Here is a 26,339-nt window from a genome sequence, read left to right as displayed (position 1 = left end):
AACGATGGAATAAATGAAGAAAGCCACGAAACAAAAAATGTCTTAACAAGACAAAAAAAACAGTACAGAAAAATCCGATTTCTTCATCATTTCCGTCTTCGTCGTCCTTGTTCATCAAGATAAACAATGCGGGCTTGACGATCAAATGCAAACCAAAGCATATTTTCCTGCCGATGATAAACCGACAGATAAAACCAAGGAGTAGCCTTTAAATTTGATTTACAACTTTAACCTTCACCACCAGGTTTCCACAAAAGAGTACACTCCGAGTATTATAGAGCAAAAAGACATTTTAATAGGTGCGATAGCATTCAACTTACGAGGTTTTCCGTTGGTGGCGGTCATAAAGCGCTCCAAGATCAGCCTGGCCATCAGAGATGGTGCGAGATCAACCTGCGAAAGAATAATCCTTCATTATTTTCCATGCGTGCACAAAACAAAGCACAGACGCGGCGTGACTACAAATTTATCCGGCAAAGAGCGTGTCGCGATTAAACAGAAGTAAGGAAACCACCACTTCAACATCAACAGGGCATTAACCTTGTCCGGTGCTTAGATCCCAAAACGGAGCAATAGCAGAGGGTTTAAACGGAGATGTTGTACATTGCATTATCATCCATAGATAATGTTAATGTAAAGGACTTTCAATCAGTAAGCATTGTCAATTTTCAAGAGAACAATGAAAAAGAGAAAAATAAAAAAGAAATAAAGAGGAAAAAAGGGGGAAAATGGGAGAGAAAAATAAGAGAAAAAAGAAAAGAAAAAAAAAAGAGAAAAAAGATAATAAAAAAAGAAAAATAAAAAAAATAAAGAAAGAGGAAAAAAGGGGAGATAAAAATAAGAGAAAAAAAGAAAAGAAAAAAAAGAGAAAAGCTAATAAAAAAAGAAAAATAAAAAAGAGAAAAAGAAAAAAACATCACAATAATTTCTTTTTCAAGAGAAAATCAGTGCCTCAGCGAGAAATACACTGGCTGAGGCTTTATAACATTATGGGATATTCAGTGGCAGTTCGAAGCATTTTGCTTGCTGTCCAAAATTTCCATGGGAGTAGTAAGAGTTAACCCAATGTCTGATAGGACATCAAGAGTTGAGGTTACCAGTTGGAGTTGCCATCATAAATTCAGTGCAGGAAACCTTGATATTTTCTACCCGCGTTAAAACACCCCAAATCCGCCTCTTTTAATCCCCAACTTCTTTCCTGAAATTCCTAGTAGTGTTCATTTGTTTTATGCCATGTACCCCTCCCTCCTTCCCAGCCCTCCCCCTTCCACAGATCTACCGACGTCCCTGTTCTCTACTGTTGTTGTGCTTGTCTACTTCCCTCTCTCTTCCCCTCTTGTCCCCCGCTTCCTTCATTGCATGTCGTATGTGTCTGTGCAAGTTTTCATGTTCAATGTGTTAGCTCTTACACGAGCCTCGATTCTGTATACATTTTTTTTTTTTAAGTACCTTTAAATGTTGAATGCCATCAAGCAAAGAAGCAGCATGTACCATTGTTAAAGTCCATTGTCGAAGATTTTCAACTTTTCTGGTGTTTTCATCATAGTGTGCACTTCTTCTAACAGCGTTTGGATCTTCCCAAGCTATTCTGTTGAAAGTTGCTAACAAAATACAAACAACAAAGTTGCTATCGACAGTACTGTATTACTTGTTACTAACAAAATACTCATCCGCAAGGACGGGTTAATTCCCCATCGTCTATGAGGTATGTGGCATATTTTATTACCGGTGAATGGAGGTTATGTATTCACCCCCTGTTTGCTCGTTTGTCTGTCTCCCTATTTGTTGGTTTGTGAGCAGGATATCTTTAAAAAGTTAAGGATGGATTCGGCCAAAACCTGGTGGACAGGTTGGGAGTGCGACACAATGACAAATCTATTCCAGATAGAAGATCAGAATCCAGATACGAGAAAAAAATTTTTTAATATATGAATTGTTCTTCACCATCGAGAGGTGAGATGGGGCCAAAAACGATCGATAGCACGGTATTCAAAAAGTTGTGGAGGAGTTATGACAAAACTTGGTGGTTGAGTTGGGTAGGTGACAAGAACAAGACGATTCGATTTTGGTTCAGGTCCGAATTCAGATCCGACCTATCAGTGGGATACAAAACATAAATTCTTCATCCAGGTGGGAGTATGCGCTCCATCAAGAGCCGTTCTAGTTACCCTTGCAGGAGGAGAGGGTATTGAATTTGGGGCCGTTTGTCTGTTTGTCCGCACAGAATAAATATGATTTTCTCTGCAGCCGTTGGTCCGATTGACAGGAAATTTCCACCATAGGTGCAACTCCACCTGCATAATTTTTTTATGATAATTATGACGTCATAGGTCACGTGGTATGGGCACCATCTTGGAAACCCCGAAAAACTTTGCACCTCCATATCTCCGAAAGCGCTGCAGAGAAAAAATTGAGACATGGCTCATTGTAAAGAACTCTTCATGGGGAATAAAATATGTTAATGCTGATGTCATAGGTGCCTCCATTATGACATCATAATTTGACAAGTACAAAACTTCTTCCAATCAAGATGAAATTTGAGCGTCATCGAGGGATAAATTAGTGGAGGGAAAAAACTATGACGTCATAGTTGACGTGTTTGGCCGCCATCTTAGAAAAAACGAAAAACTTTGCACCTCCATATCTCTGAAAGTGCTGCATGGAAAAAATTGATAAATGGCTCATTGTAAATAACTCTCCATGGAAAATAAAATATGCTAATGATGATGTCATAGGTGCCTCCATTTTGACATAATTCGAGAAGTACAAAGCTTCATCCGATCAAGATGAAATTTCTTGAGCATCATCGAGGGATAAATTGGTGGAGAAAAAAAAATGATGATGACGTCATCAGTCACGTGGTTCGGCCGCTATATTTGTATTTAACACAAAAGCCTTTAAAAAAAACACTGAAAAAACATCCTGGCGAGGGTCTGCAATCTCCGATTGCTCTTTCTTGTTATGACTTGTAATACTTACAGGAAGCAGCGTTATACAATACACATTTATACAATTGTGGTCCTCCTCCCACTTTGAACCCCAGGGACTATGAATGTTTTCGCACCCTAATACCAACTCGTGCACCCTGTGATTACAACTACCTGGTTTCAAAATATTCCGTCCAACGGTTCAGGATTGCATGGAAGTCAAACCAACACACAAAGAAACAAACAAACATTTCTCATATTATATATAGTACGAGACAATTACAAGGCTGTATGGCCAGGTTGCTTTAGATAAACTTTTGGTGATTTCATTCTTTTGCTCGGATAAAAGTTAAGGTAGTTTGTAAAATTAAACTGGAGAGATACTCTTTGAAAAACATGCACAAAATTCGATTTTTCATTTTCCACAATCAAAAGTAAGTTGGTACGCACACCCAGGGAATTTCTCAAAGTCCAAGTAAAGTATTGTGATTAAAACAATAATAAGAAGAGCTTTCCAATAAGAAGAGCGATGAATGAACATCTGGGAAAAATACAAATCAAATGTTACAGTAAATCCGGCAATATCGAGAAAAACATGTTATTATACACAGATTTCCAAACAAGCCCAAGGGCTTTCCACCATCCTTCAGACCCAGGTTCGTCGTGGACATGTCACAAGGACCTGACGAGCATTTCATGCTCCCTTAATGAACTCGATCATCATAAGCTGGCAGAGCTTCAAACGTCTAAAGTAATCGGCCTTTACATGTGGAGGAATGCACGAGTCGAAAGAGCAGATCAAGCCAGTTGTAAGAAATGCCAAAAATACCACATGTGGTGTTCTACCTACTGTATAAATTCAGGCAAATTTATATTAAAAAGGTCATTCTACGATTCTCCGCTGGTTTGGGAAGGACAGCGTGCACGTCATTTGGGTTTTCAAACTAAGATTCCATAAAAATTAAAAAAAACAAGAGCAATCCGATGAGGATATGGATCGGGCAAAAAAAATAAACTAACTGTATCAAGCTCAAAGCAAGGAGACAAAGTGTCGGGGAATATATGATGCTAAGTTTGTTTGCACACGCATCATCAAGGCATCATTCGATCAGAACGCATCGAACGAATGGACATGTGCGATTAAGGAATCGATAACACAACCATTTACCTGGAAAAGATTTACAATTTCTGCATGTAACCAACAATCAGACAACAATACAAAACACAGAAGGGTGTGGGGGTCGGGACAGGGAGATAACGGGCCTAGTTGGCACTGGCTTGTTAGTGAGTGCACACACGAGGGATTCAAATGTTTACCGATGTAAAATACCTGGGTGTGAAGGACAGATTGAGCATTTGCATTTTCTGTTTCAGGATTTACTCTTACTTGACACAAGCATATTATGAAAGACTGCACGGAGAAGGTGGGCGCCTAGGAAACTTGGTAGCATCCCAACGATGAGGTGCAACCGGAAAGAAGACCGACCGCCATGGACACAACGCACAGTGGGCGGTCACGTAGGAGTGCATGCCCAGTGGCAACACACACCATGGACACAGCAACCTTGAACCAGGAGTACGGGCCCAAAGACCTTCAACTCGGACCACAGACAGAGCTATCTCACAGACCCCTTTTTTTTTGTATACAAGATCGAGGCTCGTGTAAAAGCTAACATCAATCACAAAAACGACAAACTGACACATAAAACATACAAAAAAGGGAGCGGGAGACAATATGGGGCGAGAGAGGGAAGCACACAAACACAACAACAGAGAACAGGGACAAAGGAAGATCTGTGGGAGGGAGAGGGCTTGGGGGGAGGAGGCATGGGAAGGTTGGGAAAGTATAAAACACATGGACACTGCTAGAACTTCCAGGAAAGAAAGAAGTCGGTATTTCAAAAAATAAAAAGTCGATTTGGGGTGAATTAACGGGGGTAGAAGAGGTCAAGGTTTTGGATGGGGGAAGACAAGAGATGGTGGTGAACAGCTGTTTTAAAGACTTGGAGGGAGGAGTGGGATTGAAGAGAGCGAGGGAGTTTGTTCCAGAGACAGGAGAAAAGAGGAATGAAAGAGTGAAGGTGAGCAGAGAGTCTTGATTTTGGCAATTTCACCAGAATAGGGTTGCTGGCAGATCCTGTGCGACCTGTAGGAATATTTGGGGTACAGAGTGGTCTCTCCACTTTTGGAGTTTTGGAGTTGTTTTTTTTTCATTTGCTTGTGGTCTCTCCCCCTTCGGGCCTTTAGTTGCACCGCTCCACTCATTGGCAGAGCTTAGCTTTCGGTGCATTTAACATGGTCCATTTTGTACATTTGATCATGCTGTGTCGGTTCTATAAAACAATTTCATATTACCCTTGATTCAATTTCACAAGCAAAGGACAAGAAACAGCTCGCTGCCATTTATAATTTTAGGGCTAACCACTATATTAGATAATTGGGATGAAAGTATTGGGCTTAAAGATTTTCAGTTCAAATTAAATTATCTTAGTGGTAAGAATCCTGAAAACATCAATTATCCGCTCGGAAAAAAAAATGAGAGAATGATCATTTTAATGGCAAGGAACTCAAATACATTCGGCCATTTTAAAACGTTTATTTATGATGATTTTTATGTACAGATTTGAGGCTCATGGAGGAGCGAGAACACAAAATGGGCGAGGAAGTTACAGAAGGAAAAGTAGAACGGCACTCGGTAGAGTCCATACCTCCGCCAGGCTGAACAGTTTATGTTTTGTATCCCACTGATAGGCCGGATCTGAATTCGGACCTGAACCAAAATCTAATTGGCTTGTTCTTGTCACCTAACCAACTCATCTACCTAGTTTAGTCATAACTCGTCCGTAACTTTTTAAAATATGAATGAATGAATGAATGAATGATCGTTTTAAGGCCATTTTCTTTTTTTAAGGCCATTTTAAGGTTTTAATTTTATTTTATTGAATTAAATTATTTAAATTTTTAAAATAAAAATAAAAATAAAAATAAAAATTTTAAAATTAAAATTAAATTAAATTAAAGGTTTTAAGGCCATTTTGAACTTTAAAAAATATAATGGTATATAATTATAATCGCTTTCGCGCGATCTATCAATGGTGAAGAATCACTAAAAAATTCTCGTAGCTGGATCCGAATCCGGATCTTCACCAAAATCTAATAATTTCGCCTTGTCACATACACTGCCAACAACAACAACATGCATTTTAAGGCCATTTTCCCTGCAAGAGTGGGGGTTAGCCTTGCGGTCCCCATGACAATCTTCTCCATGTCACATACACTACCTCTCTGCCAAATTTCGTCCGAATCCATCCACAACGTTTTGAGCTATCTTGTTCACAGACAGATAGGTGTCAAAGCACAACCTCCATCCACCTTTGGTGGTGGAGGTAACAAGAGTCTAAAGGGGGGGTGGGGGGGAGGAGACCAGCAGGGTTGAGGGACAAAATAGAGGAAGACTTGGAGAGATATGGGATGTGGTGTAGAATGAGGACAATAGGGGTGACACACACAGGGGTTGGACAATATGGATACAGCCACAAACTCTCAATCATGCAGGTGGAAGGAGGAGCTGGAAACACGGAAAGAGGTTGGCTTGGGGAGGTTTATGAGTGAATATAATATCATGGTTGTGGATGGGGTTTGCACCACCTGAGATGGTGGTGAATGGCTACTGGAAGCCCGAGAGGGAAGAATTAGTGACAAGGAACGAATGAGTGGAGGTGAGCAGAGAGTTTGGATTGTGGGAGTTGCACCAGAAATGACTTAATGCCAGACTGTGTGCGCCAGGCAGAAACCTGGAGAGAGAGCAGAGTGTGCAAGACTAGAAAGGTGGCGGCAGAAGACAGAGACCACTGCCCTGTCTGTGATGTGAAAGTGATGGACCCAGAGACTCGGCTTCATTGTGGAAGATACCAATGATTTGAAGGCCTTGGTTTCCACATGGTCAGACTGAGCAATACATGCTTCCTGAGGACACAAAAATGTACTTCAAACACCTCTCCGATTGGGTATGGTACACAAAATGGGAACCGTACAAAAATATACCACTACGGTAAGAAAAGAGAGTGCTGTAAAATAGTAAGCATCCACTTCCACAGTAAGGTCCACAACGTTGTTTCCTCGAGTTTAAGTTTGTAAATCCACCAACATCACAACACCACATAAAAAGGAGCAAAAACTGCTGCTCTAAATTATAGACCTATCACCTTACTTCCAATCAGCAAGGTCATGGAATCTATCATCGCAGTTGATATGAAATCCTTCCTTTTCCCCACCAACCTCATCTCAGATCAATTTGGTTTCAGACAAGGTCACTCTACCTTGGAGATGCTGCTTCTACTCATCCAAAAATGGATGGAAGCCCTCAATGTCGGACATGATATCAGGACCATCTCTCTTGGCATATCTCATGCTTTTGATACAGTCTGGCATTCTGCTTTACTCTCCAAACTTTCTGTCTATGGCATCCAGGTTCAACCTCATCACCACAGACATATCACTCAAAGCTAGCCGCCGACTGGGCATCCTCCATCGTACGAAGTCCTTCCTTTGCACACCTGTGCTCCTATCTACTACAAGGCCTTCATCCACAACTTGATGAAGTACTACTCACCCCTCTAAGACTGGTCCCCCTGCTTCATATCTTGCTCACCTTTGACGCTGTAGAAACTAAGACTCTCAAGATTATTGGAATCTCCCGTGATGAAGCTGAGTCTATGGGCCTATCACCTCACCACCACAAACAGGCCGGTGGTCTCTCTGTCTTCTACCGTCTCCTTTCTGGTCTTGCACCCTCTGCTCTTTCTGTGCTTTCTCTCCCCCCCCCCCCCCCCCCCCCCATCACTGCTCACCTCCACTCATTCGTTCCTTGTTTTTCCAACCTGTGGAACCAACTTCCACATTCTTTTCAATCTCATTCTTCCTTCCAGGTCTTCAAGACAGTTGTGCCCCACCATCTCAGATCATCCGCAATCCAAAACCATGATTTTTCTACCCTCCTTAACCCACTCCCTTCGCACCTCTATGGTTTAGCAGACATGGAGACTCTATGGTTTTGCTTCCAAAACATTTTTAAAACCATGGTGCTAAAAGTGTGACCCAGCAGATGCTCAACATCGGCAGAATAGACAGCTATGGACCTGGGGCCACAGCTTGAGAGGGGAGTTAAGATGGTATAAGGCAGGGGTCTTTGACTTAGTGAGTAGTTAATGCATGGAATGGTCTCCCTGGTAAGTTAGTGGCAGTGGAAACAACAGATTGGTGCAAATTTGAATTGGACAGGTATCTCGAAGTATTTTGAATAAAGGGATACATGGACATTAGCAGGTAGGGTATGTACCTGGGGTTTGGATGGATGACTGCATATGCAGTACCTGTGCAGTGATTGCGATATCCCTGAGAAGGTCTCATCAAAGGGTGAATGTGCTGTCTGTTTGTTTGTGCCTCACCATACAACCATGTTCACCCCTCCCCAACAAAAATAATCAAAAATATATATATATTTAATTATATCAAATTAAAAATAATTAAAAGTTATTCATAAATTATAATAGTATATATTGTTGCGGATATGAGGATTGTATTTTTTTGATTGTGTTGTATTGTATTGTAAATTGTTATGAATTATTGCTTTATTCTGAGCCCTCCTTGCTCCAGTCTGTTGTATAAAGGTCAAAGGGCGTTCCGGTAGTTAATTCCATAAAGCATACATTGAAGGACACTATAATACCCTTGTTCAGTAGTTTATTTCCTTATTCCGTGTATTAGGTTAAGGCGTTGTCTTCCATTAAAATGACACTCCATTGCACCAAGTGAAATAGATAGATCCCCTTTCATTCCCATTCCCAAAAACCGCAATTGCCAACTGTTCCCTCCGCGACTCCATTCGCCACGAGGTAGGCTCGGAGAAGAAGGGCGTGTCTCCACCTCGTCATAGAGGGGAGGAGTGAGCCAGCCCCGAACAACCAACCAAGCACGAGGGGTTTGGTTTGAGAGGGCGGAGGAAGAGCGATCGAGGAGGTTCGCGAAGGTTGAGGGGCGGGGCCTATATAACCCGCCACGGGACGCTCCCCAAGGAGATGAGTTCTGAGTTCTGAAAAGAGACGAGCTTCAGAGAGAAGTGCGCAAGGAGGGAAGAGAAGCGAGAAGGAAGCCTTTAACACAAGTGCGCGAGAGAAGCGCGGGGAAGCCTTGAGAGAAGTGCACGACGTCACCCTGCTCGCTCCCAGCCTGACGAGGCCCGGTTTGCTGTGTGCCCTGCAAAGCCTTCCAGCTTGTGGTCTGAGCTGAACCTTCCTCCAGGTCCAGCCAATCGTTCCTGCCTCCATTCCCCATTCGTGTGAGTCCGTCTCTGTTTGTTCTGTCAAGGGTATAAGTTAAGCCTGTTTAGATAAGCTAGTAATTTTCACTGTCTCTCTAAAATCTTCTGTATATTATTTTATTATCTTTCCTTCTCCTTGGTTTTTTTGAGCCTGTATATAGTAGGAATAAATTTAGTAGTATTTTCAACCTTTTTCGTCTTCTTCTTCTTCTTCTTCACATCCGTGTCGCTTTTGTCTTTTCCATATTGAGTAGCTGTGGCGCGATCTGGCCAACGTTCAGGAATCGGGTTAGTTGGGGTAACTGTACGGCCGCGGGGCCTCCGCTCGGCAAACAACATCTTATCCGCGGACCGTAACAATATATATATATATACAGACTTGGCATTTAATATGGAATATTTTTTTTGTGGCGGTGAACTTACTTTTCAAGATGTCTTAGAACCAAAAGTTCATTGGAATTATGTTGAAATTATTCTAGATTTTGTTAATGTGACCTTTAAAAGAAACAAAAACCACATTTGATATTTCGAAACAAATAAATTGATCCTTGAAAGTGATGTAAACTGATATCGAACTCAATTCATGGACAGTACTGTGTTAAACTTATGTACGTTTTCCAGAAGTATCTCTTTATTTTGCACATTAGCCAAATTTTTTTTTAACAAAAACAAAAGTTAAATTACGACTGGGATTACGGACAGTAAAATTACAGTTCGTACTTCATGTAACCCCCACGAGCATTCAGGAGAGCACGTACACGTTGAGGCATGCTGTTCACGAGATTTGCCAAGGTTTGGACAGGAATCGCTTGCCATGCAGTGACAATAGCCTGCTGCAATTCATGCACAGAGGTCGGCTGCTGGTCCAAGTGGTCGATTTGATGCGTTAATTTGCCCAGAAGTTCTCTATCGGATTCATATCCGGGGACATGGCAGGCCACTCCATATGCTCTACACCACGGTCAGCAAGAAAGTGTTGGATCATGCGAGCTCGATGAGGCCGTGCATTGTCATCTTGGATGACAAAGTTTCCTCGAAAGGCTGCACGAGCAAATGGAAGCAATGTTTCTTCCAGAATGGCCCTGTACTTGAACTGGTTCAGGTTTCCATTCAGAACAACCATGTCAGTTTTGCCCCCTGCATGAAAAGCAGCCCAAACGGTCACCCCACCACCTCCAGCTTGGACTCTTGGCACTATACAATCTTTGTTGTAGGCTTCATGCACTTGTCTGCGCACTCGGACGCGGCCATCTTGACGATAGACCAGAAATCTAGACTCGTCACTGAAGATCACGTGATTCCAGTGTCCTGGCTGCCATTGACGGTGCTCTCTGGCCCACTGCAATCGGCGCTGGTGGTGTTGTCTGGTCAGGCGTGGCTTTCTCAGGGGACGCCTGGCACGATAGCCTGCTTGAACCAGTCGCTGGTTGACTAGCCTTCTGGATACAGGCACATTTGTCAGTTGCTGCCACTCAGCCCTAAGCCGATTAGCTGACTTTATACGGCCATTGGGGACTAACCGGTGCAGCTGGCGATCATCCCTCCTTGTGGTTCTGCGGGGACGTCCTGGCCTCGGTATTGGAGTAGGGACACCCCTCTGAGAATTTCGTTTCAGGATCTTTGACACCTGACCTTGAGTGATGCAATACTGCCGAGCAATAGCACGCTGTTTCATGCCGTAATTTCGTAAAGCCACCACTCCATGACAAACAGCATTGTCGATTTGACGGACCATCTCCAGAGGAAGCGGCAATAACTTTTGGAGATGTGCAGCAGTTGTTTTCCACTAATGCAGAACGCAACAACCCTTGTATACCCGACTGTGAAGCCAATCATCAAATGCACCTGTCCGTACATTTTGCCACGCCACCTGTGATATAATCCTGTTGTTGACTTCTTGCTGCGACAGACAATCAGTGACATGGTTCTTCTGACAACTAAATCACCAAAGTGTAAAAGAAACTCACCAGATTGATATACTGAGTTAAGAAAGTAAACCCAAGTCAAGAAAAAAAAATATTCCATATTAAATGCCAAGTCTGTATATATATATTGTAAAAATCACCATGGTGATGTCTGTGCTTGCCCCACTGTTCTCACCTCCACCCCTCCAATCTCCATCCTTGACCCCCCCCCCCCACCCCCTGCTCCCAACCCCCCTGAGTAAAAACAAGTTAATAAAGTTGGATTTAATTAATATGGTACAGATGTACAGATGAGCCAAATGGCCTCCTACTACGTCCTAGTTTATTGTGCATGATGCAAGTGGTTTAATCACCGAGTCCTGCCAGTGGGATGATGATCGAGGGTGGGGAAACAAGGATACCAATTCAAAAATTTTAAAAACCTCCAAGTTAAGGTGTGTATCCATGTTTGTGTAGAAGTGTTGGTTTTTGAAACTATTACTTGTCTAACACTATATCATGTAATGATGCTAATTGGCAGTGAAATCTATCATATGATTCATATAAAAGATGCCAATTCTCTTTATGCGTCCGAATAATACCAGCTCGCTAAGAAAACAAAATATGGTCAATACCCCCTCCTTCAGGCAGAGGTCAGTGATAAAACCACATGCACAATTCTCCCTGCACAGCCGAAAATCATAAGTCGTCTCTCCATTCTCACCCAGGGGAGGAGGATGGAGGGGTGGGGGAGGGAGGAGGGGTCACAACCACACAATATATTTTAAAGCTGTGTATTAGAATCCCGGTAGAATCTCTCACATGATGTCATAGAGAATGGAGCAATGAAGCACAAAGATACAAGTACATCAGCTCAGCAAAAATCTTGTGATCCCCATCACCGTCAACCAGCAAGGGTTGAAATATTTGTTGTACGCTGTTCAGATACGATCATCAGTTTTTGATTACATTATATAAGTTTATTAGCCTCGCCCATTCCTGAAGGGATGGCATGTGTGCATCCATGTCCGTCCGCATGTGTCAGTCAGTCTGAATACATGTGGCAGTCAGTCTATCTGCATCAGTGCATCCGTACGTCCACACGCAAAACAACTTGAATATTGCGCCCAAAAGATGCCTTAAGCACATTTACACGACTAATATAACCGCTTGGAAAAGTTGTCAAATGTAACCATCACTTTTTTACACCAAATTTAATCACAAGTCGATTTTGTACGTTGAATGTGGATCATGTCAAGTTATATGCGCCCATTCCTGAGTGTGTGTTTGCAGTCGCACAAGTGGTTCTGCAAGGTTTACAGTTCAATTAGTGCACTCAAAGAACCTTAGGCACAGCTCAAAGTTGTCCAATTTTACCATGAAGTTTATACGTTAAATTTAACGACAAAATAAAATCAATGAAATATATATATTGTAGCGGCTGCCGCTGGGGTTACACAATCGCCTTGCACCTATCAAGGACGCGGAGCGATCACCAGGCCGGGCTCGTCCAGGACGCCCGGGCAGGCCCGCGCTCGACTTGCCAGGCCTCGGTCGGGACGCCCGGGCAGGCTCGCCCTCGGCTTGCCAGGCCGCAGCCGGCCCGCGGGGCCACGCCCCCTGGCGCCAGGCCTGGGCAAACCCCCTGGCGGAATAGATATATATTGCCGACCGTAAAACGTTTTTCCCAGAGTGCCTGAGTGTTTGATTCTAATAAAGCAGCTCAGATGAATTCAAGCTTTTTGTCGCGTCCATTCTTTCGATCGACGTGGGAGCCACAGCTCCTTCATTGGTGACCTATCGACATGGACACGGCAGTCGCCCTTAAACTGCCTACCTTCTGGGAGGCTCACGCGGCGGTTTGGTTCGCACAAGCGGAGTCCCTGTTCGCCCTGCGAGGCATCACGGCGGACGACACCCGCTTCCACCACGTGGTCGCTGCGCTCGGTTCAGCCACCGCAGCCCGCGCCCTGAGCCTCCTCGAGAGACCGCCAGCCGCGGACAAATACGGCGCGATTAAGAAGCTTCTCCTCGATGCTTTCGCCCTCCCAGCGGCGGAACGCGCACGGCGCCTGCTCGATTTGCCGGAGCTCGGCGACACGCGCCCTTCCGAGCGAATGGACTACATGCTTTCGCTGCTCGGCGAGCACTCTCCGGCATTCCTGTTCCGGGAGCTGTTCCTCCGTCAGCTGCCTAACCCGGTACGCCTCGCCCTGGCAAGCACGACGATCACAGATCCCCGGGCCCTTGCCAGAGAAGCCGACAAAATCTCCGCCGCGGGACAGCGCATCGCAGCGGCGACATGGGACCCGCCGCCGCCTGATGCACCATCCATGGCGCCCGAGCACCCGGCGCGTTCGACGGCCGAACTGCCGACGCAATTGGCGGCCGCTATACCGAGCCGACCACGTTCAGCACGACGTCCGAAGCCTCCACCCGACCAAGCGTGGTGTTCCTATCATGCCAGGTTCGGACAGAAGGCCCGGACATGCCGACCCCCGTGCACCTTCGGCGGGTCGGGAAACGGCCAGGCCGGCGTTCATTACCTGCCATGAACGCCGGCCACAGTCACACGGGCAACTTACTGTTCATCACGGATAAAGCGTCCGGACGGCGCTTCCTGTGCGACACCGGCGCCCAAGTGAGCGTCATGCCCGCCTCTGACCAGGACAGGCAATCCGCGGTTTGCGGCCCCTCCTTGGTTGCGGCCAACGGATCGACTATCCGCACCTTCGGCCCGCGCAACGTCACCCTCTGCTTCGGCGGCCAACGCTTCGCTTGGACGTTTGTAACCGCCAACGTGCCCATGGCTCTGCTCGGCGCCGACTTCCTCTGCGCACACGGACTGCTGGTGGACGTCCAACGGCGTCGTTTAATCAACGCTGAAACCTTCAGCTCCCTGGTATGCACATTGAGCAGCTCCGCGCCGACCGAGCTGGCATGCACCGTCCCGGCGGCGAACGAGTTTGCTCGCCTGCTCGCGGAGTTCCCGGCCCTCACGCGGCCGACGTTTTCGGCCGTCGCAGTACGGCATGGGATCGAGCACCACATACCAACCACGGGCCCGCCGGTCTACGCCAGGGCCCGCCGCCTCGACCCAGCCAAGCTTGCCGTTGCGAAGGCCGAATTCGACGCGTTGGAGCACCTCGGCATCGTGCGGCGCTCCGATAGCGCGTGGGCCTCGCCACTGCACATCGTGCCAAAGCCGGGGGGTGGATGGCGCCCGTGTGGCGACTACCGCCGTCTTAATGACGCTACAACACCCGACAGGTACCCGATCCCGCATATCCAAGACTTCTCCGCCCGTCTGGCGGGACGGGTCATTTTTTCAAAAATTGATCTCATACGGGGATATCACCAGGTACCTGTCAGGGCGGCCGACGTCCCTAAAACGGCAGTCATCACGCCGTTCGGCTTATTCGAGTTCTTGCGGATGCCGTTTGGTCTCAAGAACGCGGCTCAGGCGTTCCAGCGCTTGATGGACGGCGTGCTGCGTGACCTGCCGTTCCTTTTCGTTTACCTGGACGACATCCTCGTCGCCAGCACGTCCCGGGCCGAGCACCTCCTCCACCTCCGAACACTGTTCGGGCGCCTCAGCGAGCACGGCCTCATCGTCAACCCGGCCAAATGCCACTTCGGCACGACGGCCGTTGATTTTTTGGGCCACCACATCACCAAGAACGGGGCTGTGCCGCTGCCAACCAAGGTCGAGGCCATCACCACTTTCCCGCGTCCCCGCACCATAAAGGCCCTGCAGGAATTCCTGGGAATGGTGAATTTTTATCACCGCTTCGTGCCCCGCGCTGCTCAACTCATGCGGCCCCTCTACGAAGCCCTCCGGGGCAAGCCGGCCAAGCACGACATCGCCTGGTCCGCAGCAATGGATGCGGCCTTCCAAAGCTCAAAGCGGGCCCTCGCCGACGCAACACTGCTCGCTCACCCGGTGCTCAACGCTCCCATCGCCCTCACCACGGATGCCTCCGACTACGCGGTGGGCGCCGTACATGAGCAATGGGTGAACGGGGTTTGGCAGCCACTCGCTTTTTTCAGCCGGCAGCTCCGGCCGAACGAGCTCAAATACAGCACGTTTGACCGGGAGCTCCTCGGTCTACACCTGGCCGTCCGCCATTTCCGCCACCTCCTGGAGGGCCGACCTTTCACGGCGTTCGTCGACCACAAGCCGTTGGTTTACGCCATGGCCAAGGTCACGGAGCCATGGTCGGCCCGCCAACAGCGCCACCTCTCCGCCGTGTCGGAGTTTACCACGGACATCCGGCACGTCGCCGGCAAAAACAACGCCGTGGCCGACTGTCTTTCCCGGGCCAGCGCGAACGCGGTCCACCTGGGCGTGGATTTTGCGCTCATGGCGGCGGACCAAACCACCGACACCACGGTGCAAGCCCTCCGGGCGGCGGACACGGGCCTCCGCCTGGCCGACATCCCCTGCGCGGACACTGTCCTGCTCTGCGACGTCTCCCAAGGCCGGCCTCGCCCCATCGTGCCCGTCACCTGGCAACGCCGCATCTTCGCCTCCCTCCACGGCCTTTCCCACCCGGGCCGGAAAGCTTCCCAGAAGCTGGTGTCGGCGCGTTTCGTCTGGCACGGCCTTCGTCGGGACGTCCGCGATTGGACCAGCGCCTGCACCGCCTGCCAACGGGCCAAGGTCCACCGACACACCCAGGCCCCGCTGGCACCTTTCACCGTGCCCGAACGACGTTTCGACCACGTCAACGTGGATCTGGTGGGCCCCCTTCCCCCATCACGAGGGTTCACACACCTGCTCACCATGGTGGACAGGACCACCAGGTGGCCGGAGGCCGTTCCCCTCGTCTCCACCACCACCGCCGACGTGGCGCAGGCCTTCATCGCCACCTGGGTCGCCCGCTTCGGCGCACCGGCGGACATCTCGTCAGACCGCGGACCACAGTTCACCTCCGAGCTGTGGGGCGCGGTCGCCCGCAACCTGGGGGTCAAGCTCCACCGTACTACGGCCTACCACCCCCAAGCAAACGGGTTGTGCGAGCGATTCCACCGCTCCATGAAGGCCGCGCTCATGGCCGGCCTTCAAGACGGCGGTTGGGCCGACCGGCTGCCGTGGGTCCTTTTGGGCCTTCGCACGGCCCCCAAGGAGGACCTCCAGGCTTCCACCGCCGAGCTGGTCTATGGCCAGGTGCTACGCGTCCCGGGCGAATTCGTGCCCGACGCTACCAGCCCCTGGTCCGCAGCTCGCCAGCGCTCGGACCTCCAGGAGGCCGCCCGACGGTTTGCCCCCGTGCCGACATCCCACCACGGTGACCCCCAGTCCTACGTCCCCCCAGCACTCCGCACCGCGGAGTATGTTTTTGTGCGTCACGACGCACATCGGCGGCCACTCCAGCCGCCGTACGACGGGCCCTTCCGGGTGCTGCGACGGGACGACAAGTCGTTCGTCATCGACATCGGCGGCAGGTCGGACCGGATTGCAGTGGACCGCCTCAAGCCGGCGCACGTGGACGTCGACCACCCACCACGGGTGGCCCTCCCGCCGCGGCGAGGCCGCCCCCCGTCCACGGTGCCCCCCACTCGACCGCCCACCACCTCACCGGACCCCCTCCCACGACCCACCAGGGGTCGCTTCGGCCGGGTCATCAGGACCCCCCTCAAGTTGACCCTGTCGGTGCAAGTCGATTCTGGGGGGACGTGTGTAGCGGCTGCCGCTGGGGTTACACAATCGCCTTGCACCTATCAAGGACGCGGAGCGATCACCAGGCCGGGCTCGTCCAGGACGCCCGGGCAGGCCCGCGCTCGACTTGCCAGGCCTCGGTCGGGACGCCCGGGCAGGCTCGCCCTCGGCTTGCCAGGCCGCAGCCGGCCCGCGGGGCCACGCCCCCTGGCGCCAGGCCTGGGCAAACCCCCTGGCGGAATAGATATATATTGCCGACCGTAAAACGTTTTTCCCAGAGTGCCTGAGTGTTTGATTCTAATAAAGCAGCTCAGATGAATTCAAGCTTTTTGTCGCGTCCATTCTTTCGATCGACGTGGGAGCCACAGCTCCTTCAATATATATATATATATATACATACATACATTGAATGTGCATCATGTGCAAGTTAGAGATGATGAATCCTTTTTATAACTTGTAACATTCGGTCAACATGTGTGTGTCTACATCTCTGTATCAACGTATTAAAAATTAATCAATTATAGTGATCAGTCTGACAGGTTCACTTGTACTATATACATGCCATTACCAATGTATTGTTCATGATATTATTTATATATATATATATATATTATATATATATATATATATATATATATATATATATATATATATATATATATATATATATATATATATATATATATATGAGGGCCAGTCAATAAGTAACCTTAAAATGGCAACATACATTTGAGACTGTAATGTGTGTAGTTGTAGACGACATACGTTATATCTATGGGTAAGATTCATGGTTTGCCTGTTTTAGATCTGGCAACATTGAGCGTATGACGTCAGTCGAGCAGTTCCAAGATGGCAGCTCCCTTAGAAGCACGCACCAGGGAGGAGCAACGTTCTGTCATCCGTTTCTTGGGAAGTGAGGGTGTGAATCCCAGTGAAATCCATCGCAGAATGAAGATGCAATATGGTGACGCATGTTTATCGCTGCAGCAGGTGTACACAGAAAACTATTGAATGAATGCTGTGTGAGTGAGTGAGTGAGTCCAAACTGGTTCTCAGATCTACTACTATATATATATATATTCTTATGAGGCTCTGCATTGTTAAATGCACAGTCTAGTTTTTCGAGTGTATTTGGGGAAAATTTCCACTTCAAATACATTATTATTTTTTAAAGCTTACTTACTGCTTTGTTCAATTTAGGATTTGACTGCAGTCACCCAAATCGGGTGACAATTGAGCATAAACGTCAAATAATACAAGAGTGCCGACAAAAACATTTAACCAAAAATATACACATACCTTCTACATCACAAATTACATTAATTCTCTCTCGATAATAACACATGCAATCAAATTTCACATGAAATGCAATTTCAGAATATCACACGTTTCTTAAACATGAAACGATCCTCATAGAATTTTGTTCTATCCTCATGGAACAGAAACAACCCAAAAATGTATTCCATAATCAGACGAGCATTTTCTTTTCACCCTATACATTTCTCCATCGCAATTGCCATTTATTACAATTTAGAAGCTGATTCAATATTAATATCGAAACTAAAATTGTGCTTTGGGTATAAAAAGGAAATGTGCAAAACTGTTATAAAAATGTAGAGCTTCCTCCTCCAAACAAATTAGCTGAAAAGCTCAAAGGGCAGAAGGTGTGAACGCGCGAGTTACAGAAAATGGCGATGGGACAGAAACCCAACCGCACAGTGTTTGGTTGATCATTATTTATTGGGGATGGTGTCAAGATGGGCCCAATCGGATCGCGTTTTCCGAAGTACGCACAAACCAATTCCACGGGCGTCTCAAAATATCGCCGGCTTTCCTCCCTATGTTTTCATCTGGCCTCATTAATTTTTCAGCAGAACCAGCGAGTTAATGTCCCCATCTTGCGCACAGCCACGCGCTGGAGACCCTGCTGACACAGACATGCTTGCCGGGTCCTCACTTACAGCCGCAGATTGTTCTGCCGTTTCACCCGACGCCATACATAATAAAAGAGCCCTTGCTCAAACAGATGTGCTGTGGCCTCCGAGCCATGCCGGAGCCAAATTGTAAGCATCGGATACTGCTCATGACGTCATCTTTGTTTCTTATTACTGTGCAAACATCTTAGAAGAAAGGCAGGAGAAGACAGCATAATAGAAAGAAGGAATGATGTGAAGAAAGGAAAAAGAGTAAAGTGCAAGTCTTATGTATGCGTTAGCTAAGGTGATGTTGTGGCTAACAACAAGTAGTCCATGAGCCAGATAAAATTTGACTACCAAAAAAGAGGGCAAATTGCCACTATATTTTTCAGTTAGCCTTACATATTGCCTGTATGAAAAAATGTGATGGACATTTGAATTCGGTAGCTAAACCCATTTTGGCGGCCATTTTCCAAAATGGCCGCCATTTTCATATTTCATCAATTTTCATATCTCATAAATTTGGCCGTACCTTTTAATCGGCTGGTCTGAGGCACATGCACCCTACATAAGATTTGTTCAGTATGTCATTTGGCATATTTCAAAGTAAACTAAAAGGAAATTTGTTCACTACCTGTCGAGATAATTGGGAAAATATGTAAAAAATGTGTAATTTTCATGCAAAAATGCTCAACTTGCCCAGCTTGGGGAATGTTGAATATTTTTCATTGCTGGCTGTCATTAATTATTTAATTAATATGGAGAGAAAATGGAGAGAAAATGGGTTTAGCTACCGAATTCAAATGTCCATCACATTTTTTCATACAGGCAATATATAATTCTAACTGAAAAATATAGTGGCGACTTGCCCTCTTTTTTGGTAGTCAAACTTCAAAATTCGACGGTGGGCACAAGGACTAAAGCAGGGAATTTGGTCGTTTGGTTGATCTTTACTACTAATGCCTTCAACAATGTTGTTAGGAATAACGAACAATTTTCCTTGGACTTTAGGACTTGACTTTGTGGCTGTTGACCGAGTCGATTTAAGTAACGTATTCCAATACTAGTATTCTTGTTGTAAGGATGGTTTCGTAGAGCAGCACGTTTGAGTGATCCTGGAAAGAGAGCTACAATTTGTCCATAAAAGGTAAGATTGTGAGAGGAGCCGAGCTCATTTCATGGCACCTGTCATAGCGTGCGAGGAGTTCGATTGGGTCTGAAATTAATATAGGTTGGCCTGTTTGGTGTTCCCATCTGAATACTTTGCTCATGATGCAAGGATCCCTTTGTTTGCAGTACCAAGGTGCACAAACTAAAGAGACTGGTTTTGTGCAGCCCAAGGATTGAGCGATCTTGGAATGAGCCGTGGTTTGTCCGTTAGTGTGTTTGATTTGTCCGCCGTCTCCTAATGTATTTATTTAAATAAAAGCACATTGATGTGTCCCAATGCCTTTTTCCTACATACACACTCCTCCATGAGCCTCATGCCACATGTGAATAAAATAAATAAAGAGAAGTGAAAATAAGTTTTTTGGAATGGGTAAAATATATATTACAGGAGAGAAAAAATGCACCGCAGGTAGGTGTTCAAATAAGTATCAGGAAGAATCATAAAAAGCTGGAAAAATTGTGTTGAAAGCACATCAAGAAACAAGACAGCCGGGACTTACATCAAGAGCCAGCTGTAAAAGAACCGGATCATCAGGAGTGTGCACCACCCCATCTTTATATCTAAACAAAGACACGCAAGGTGATGGTCAAAATGTCACAAGACATCATTGTGATTAAATGCAACGTATACCAAGGATGCCCAGCAGAATGCTGCAAACTTCACTACCTGGGTAATTCAGGTCAAATTGCACCTGCTGAGCACAACTTTTGTCTATGTAGCAACGGTGATATTTCGGATGCTCCTTTGAGTTTGTGAAATGAAAAAAAAGAAAGATATATTTGAATTACAGACCAATATGTCAGAAAGTCATGGAGCTTTTTGAAATAGGCTCTCGGAAAAGTAAAGTGCACATTGAATATACATTTTAAAATGAACTGTAAAATAACTGCATTATTATAATAACTAGAGAGTTCATAGAACACGTAACCCAAAGCAGTGTTCACATATATAGATAATAATAATCATAAAATGATTTTAAAGATCATTTCAAAAAAATCCGGGAGTTTAGCACTATTGAAGCAGTCCTATAACCCACCCTTTTACACCACCCAATTTAACATGTCCAAGTACTGCAAAACGGAATGGTTTTGGAAGTACAAATAAGGTGATTTGTGTTCCATAATGTTCAAGTATATAATTCGATTTAAATAAAATAAGTATTGTAAAAGTCGTCGAAATAAATTATTTCCAGAATTTACCGCCATTGACGTAGTGTCTATTACACCACCATATCTAACACGTTACATCAGTTCTTCATACTTGCTGTTTGTTTTCCTTTATCGCATTCCTAAAAACAGTAAGTTTCTTGTTTCGAATGATTTTTTATTTTGTTTTACTGTCAAACACGTGGAGTTAAAAAAAAAAAACTTTTAAAAACATCTCACTCCTCTCTGCACATGTGTGATCAGGACGTGTTCAGAGATACTGCTAAACTGCAGGTTTGTTTTCCGATTCATGTTCCGCTTTGTGTTCAAAATACAACATTTAATTTAAGTAAGTTGTAGTTAAACAAAAATATCAAAAATCATATCAAAAAAAAATCAAAGATGTTGTAACAAAAGATCAAAAATAAGTTCAGTTCCTTTTCAAGGAACTTAATCACAGAAAGAGGCCATTAGGCTAATCAACGAGCCTGCACTATGATTGCTTATCCATGCTCTATCATTTTTAAATGTTGAGCATCAGACAAGGAAGCAGCACAAGTCGTTGGTTGATCTGACTCAGCCGGGGTTCGAACCTCTGACCTCTCAGACCCAGAACGTAGCTCAAGCCATTAGTCCGCAGAATCAGGTTGTGCATAATGCACTGCCGAATTATGCATTCCATCGCTTTTTTGATAACGGAAAAGTTAATCCATAGGTCCACAGATTGTAATGAAGAACAATGTCAGGCATTGATAAAATGGTATTACTTGCAAGAGCAAGCTCTTGGGAGAGCAACATGTTCAGTTCCATTTCAGTCCCCTCGACATGCAACACACATGATATCGCAAGACTTTAATCCCCTCCAAGAATAAAAACAACCCTTTATAAAGCTTCATAAACCAATGACATATAACCCCAGCTCTTGCAGGGAAAATGGCCTTAAAATGCCTGTTGTTGTTGTTGTATAAACCAATCATCCACAATCCACTTCATTGCCACTGGAGAACCTCAATGGAATGGAAAAGTATACCTCAATTTCAAAAACGAGCTAAAGTCACAAGAAGCAAGCTTTGGTGTGTAAGAGGAATGATCATCCAATCCAAATACAGTACTGGGAATGATGGCCATGCCATGGCAATTGAGAACCGGAGGTAATGTCTTTGTGAAACATCTTGCCATCTCAACTTTCCATCCCTCTGACATTTATGAAGTAGAAGCTTGCAAAAGATCAAGATGAATTAAAACAAAATGATGGCAAAACATGGCCGTCAAGCATACGTGTCATAAAGGGAGGGCTTTGACACATCAGACACTGGTAAATTTTCAATCAATATGGCTTGTGGGCTATCATATCAAATATTTTTTTGATTAAAGGTCTCAGTAATCTTTTAAATACTTAGATAGTCTTTCATGATGACATGAAAAATCTCACTATATCACTATCTCTCAATATGTCACGCCAGAAAGACCGTCTGGAAAACCCTCCCATCTACTTTCTCAACAATCATCTCGAAGAAGGTCTGTCACTCAAGATTTTGGGTCTCATTATCTGCCATGATCTTTCCTGGGAAAACCACATTTCCATCCTAGCCAACTGGGCATCCTCCATCGTGCGAAGTCCTTCCTTGGCACACCTGAGCTCCTCACGACATACAAGGCTTTCATCCGCAGCTCAATGAAATACTGCTCTCCACTCTGGGCTTGTGCTCCTGCCTCACACCTAGCTCGGCTTCACGCTGTTGAAACCAAAGCTGTCAGAATCATTGGAATCTCCCACGATGAAGCCGATTGCGAGGGCCTTTCACTCACTCACCGGAGGCAGGAAGGTGGTCTTTCTGTCTTCTACCAACTCCTATCTGGCCTAGCGCCCCCAGCTCTACCTGTGCTCTGTCCCGCAAATATTGCTTTAGGTCGCACAAGATCTGCCAGCAACCATCTTCTGGTGAAATTGCCAAAAATCAACATTGCTTCCCTCGCTCTCCCCCATCTTGTCTACTGCTCCCTTTATTTTATGTTTTGTGTGTCCGTTTTTTTTGTGTGTGATTAATGTTAGCTCTTACACAAGCCTCGATCTTGTGTACAAAAAAGGAAGAGAAAGAGTTATTAAAAAAGAAAAAAAAAAAAAAAAAAAAAAAGCTGCTGCCTGCCGATATGAGGGTTGAGATATAGATTGGCAGAGAGTGGTGTCATCAGCAAGGAGATAGAGAGGATTTTCCAGAGAGTCAGAGAGATCATTAATGAAGACCAGAAAAAGCACAGGGCCCAGAACACTGCCTTGGGGAACCCCAGCCTGAGCAAGAAGGGGAGATGAGAGAATTCCATTCAGGCCCACATGTTCACTGCGATCAGAGAGGTAGTCGGCAAGCCATGTGTGGAGGTTTCAATTGATACCATAGGAGAGTTTGGTGAGCAGGGTGGGGTGCCAGACCGTATCGAAGGCACAAGATATGTTAAGGCTCTGATTTGCTATTTGGAATTGAGGGCCTCCATCCATTGTTGAGACAGCAGAAGCAGCATGTCCAGATTAGAATGACCTGGTCATACAAAGAATCCAGCTCATACAAAGTTTTCACCTACAGCTCAATGGAATACTGCTCTCCCCTCTGGGCAGGTTCTCCTGCCTCACACATAGCTCGGCTTCACGCTGTCAAAACGAGGCTTTTAGGATCATTGGAATCTCCCACAATGTAGCTGATTCTGAGGGCCTTTCACTCTCTCACTGCAGGCAGGTTGGTGGTCTTTCTGTCTTCTACTGACTCCTCGCCGGCTTAGCTCCCCCTGCTTTGTCTGTGCTCTGTACCTGTACAGAAAATTAACACCTGTAATTAACAAACAAGGACTGGAACACCCAAAAAGTACTGTGGTCACAACCTGTGACAAAATCCGGTAATGGGCCAATTGGGAAGCGCATATTTAAAGAGCTATTAAAAGATGAACAGCGCAATTGGGAAACACACATTTAATGTGCTATTAAAAGATCAACTCGCACCTCTTATCCATGTCACACTCCAACCACAATTATATCAGAACGTGTCGATTCCCCACACGGTCACGGATTGTTTAACCCTCAATATGGGGCCGTTCAAAAAATTCCGTAATGCTATTTTTTAGGAAGCCACATACCATGTGTGCTGAAGGGCTTGATTAAACCTTACTAATAATTTGTATTCGACATAGATTACATTTTTCGGGGTCCCTCATCGTGAGCAACACTCGACCCAAACAATGCCAATGGAAATCTGCTGCAACAAACCCGGGAAGTGTATAATTATCAGAGGCCTACAGGCCTGATGTCTTTGGCCCACCAGAAAAGCAAGATGACTGTCATATTATTTTGGCTGGATGCCATGGTGGGTGGAGTCAAGCAACAAATGTGGGTGAGGTCCGGCAGCTGGCTGACCAATGGGTGCATATTTCAAAATCGACCCCCAACAAGAAGTATAACAACCATGCGGAGCACTTGTAGACCTGCGACACGTCGCAGGTAAAAAGACAACAATACATTGAATTGCCAACAGAACTGACAGAAAGCACAAATGCCATTCTCCATCCATCAACCATATGAAGGTCACTTTTGAGATCAGGACTTGAGATTGTTTGAGATTGTTGCAGCAAGAAAGAAACAACTGTTAAGAAAGGGGAACAAGGCTAAAAGGCTCAAATATGCACAATAACACAAATTGGATTATGAAACAATGGGCAAAGGAGCTTTGGACAGATGACTCAAAGTTTCAATTATTTAGATCGAATCGAAGACGGCATGGGAGACTATGAGAAACTGATGTTGGCCTTGCTTGAAGCCAACAATTAAGCATCGAGGAAGTCCAATTCAGGTTTGGGAGTGCATATACTCAATTGGTGTTGGAAAATCGCTGGAAATTGATGGTATATTGACTGCAGTGAGGTACAGACAAATTTTAATTTACCATGCTAGCACCAGTGGTACAACACTTATGGTCCAGACTTCATCTCACAGGAAGATAATGATCCAAAGCCCTCAGCTTGGATAACTCTTAACCAAAGAAAGAGGAATGCCCCCCTCTTGCATGCCTTCAACGCACGGAATGGCCCCCTCAAAGCCCAGATCTCAATATCATTGAAACTATTTGGGATTATTTGCACGAAGAAAAAGTAAAAAATAATCCGCAGCAACGTAAATGATCTTTGGAAGAAGCATGGAACACAATTTCACAAGTTTACAACAAAATTATTTGAACCTGTGCCAAGTATAATTTCAATTGTTTTGAAGGAAAATGGTTGAAATACTCGCTATTAGTTTATACCAAGGTATATTGTGTTTCAATTCGGTTATTTGGATAGCATTTCCTTTTTCATAAAGGTGCATTTGCATTGAACACAAAGATTTAGCTTCCTTATTCATGTTACACTCGTGGGGTGGATTGTTTAATGATGGTACACTCATGGGGCTGGGCTTGCAATGATGAGAAGCTGTGATCGTTGGGGTGTACCTTTTGTGAAATTCCGGGCCGGCTGTGAAACCAGATTTGCTCTTTTCTTTCTTCCTCCCTTATCGGCTTTATTTTGATTCTTTTGTTAAAAGAAAAGGAAAGATCTTCCTTATCGACTTTCTCCCTCCCACCGGAGCTCTACATAATTGAATAGAGAAAGAACCTTTGGGAAGAAAGAAAGAAGTGGAGAGGGAGGAGGAAGAAGAGGGCGTTTGGATCGGTGGAGAAAGGCGAAAACCGAACGCAGCACGTACGGTCCAAGTTTTGATGAGAAACTCGGCCTTTGTGAGCTTTTTGAGGATTTTTGATTAATCTCTCTGAGGGTTGCCTGTTGGAGGGACAGTCGGTGCAGGAGAGATTTGGGTGGAAGCTTTTCTCGGTGCACGTGGGATCGATCGTGAGGGGCTGTGAGAGGGAGCCAGAAGCTTGTGCTCCTCATCAAGTTTCGTCTGAGCCGGCCGGAGGCAACGTGCGGCTTCATGGTCTTGCAGGAACTGCTCTGGGCAAGTCGTTTGTGGAGTTTGGGGACACCCACTGAGAAAGAGAAGAGTGGAGGGGAGGCGCCACCCTCGGGCCACGTGGCTGGGCCGAGGCAGCCAGGACGCCATCTGAAACAGGCCTGAATTCCCCTCCCCTCCCCTCCCCGCCTCCTAGTTTTATTTTACCTTTTATTTCCTTTATATCCTGGTGAATATTTCTTTGTTATTTTGCTACCTTCTCTCTCCCCTTTGGGATTAGCTAGGGATACCGGGTGGGTCATTTAATTGTCTTGTCTGTTTTGTCTTGGCACCTGTCTGTCCTTTAATTACTTGATCTTTGCCGCTGC

The 26,339-nt window shown here is 45.7% G+C and overlaps 1 long non-coding RNA gene across 1 annotated transcript in view; it reads right to left on the bottom strand.

Moving 5' to 3' along the window:
* Positions 1-320: 320 nt before the first annotated feature.
* The window catches only part of LOC144889302 (uncharacterized), a 30,400-nt gene continuing 4,381 nt past the window's right edge, over positions 321-26,339 (bottom strand). Inside the window, exons 3-4 of the long non-coding RNA XR_013621685.1 lie at positions 20,399-20,459; positions 321-393 (exon numbers count right to left, since the gene is read on the bottom strand). This is a non-coding gene — a long non-coding RNA (uncharacterized LOC144889302). The remainder of the gene's footprint in view (positions 394-20,398; positions 20,460-26,339) is intronic.

Source organism: Myxine glutinosa, unplaced genomic scaffold, assembly GCF_964187855.1.
Source record: "Myxine glutinosa unplaced genomic scaffold, kmMyxGlut1.1 SCAFFOLD_2405, whole genome shotgun sequence".
NCBI classification, from domain to species: domain Eukaryota; kingdom Metazoa; phylum Chordata; class Myxini; order Myxiniformes; family Myxinidae; genus Myxine; species Myxine glutinosa.
The sequence above is the reverse complement of the archived record's forward strand: the minus strand, read 5'-3'. Positions and strand labels throughout refer to the sequence as shown.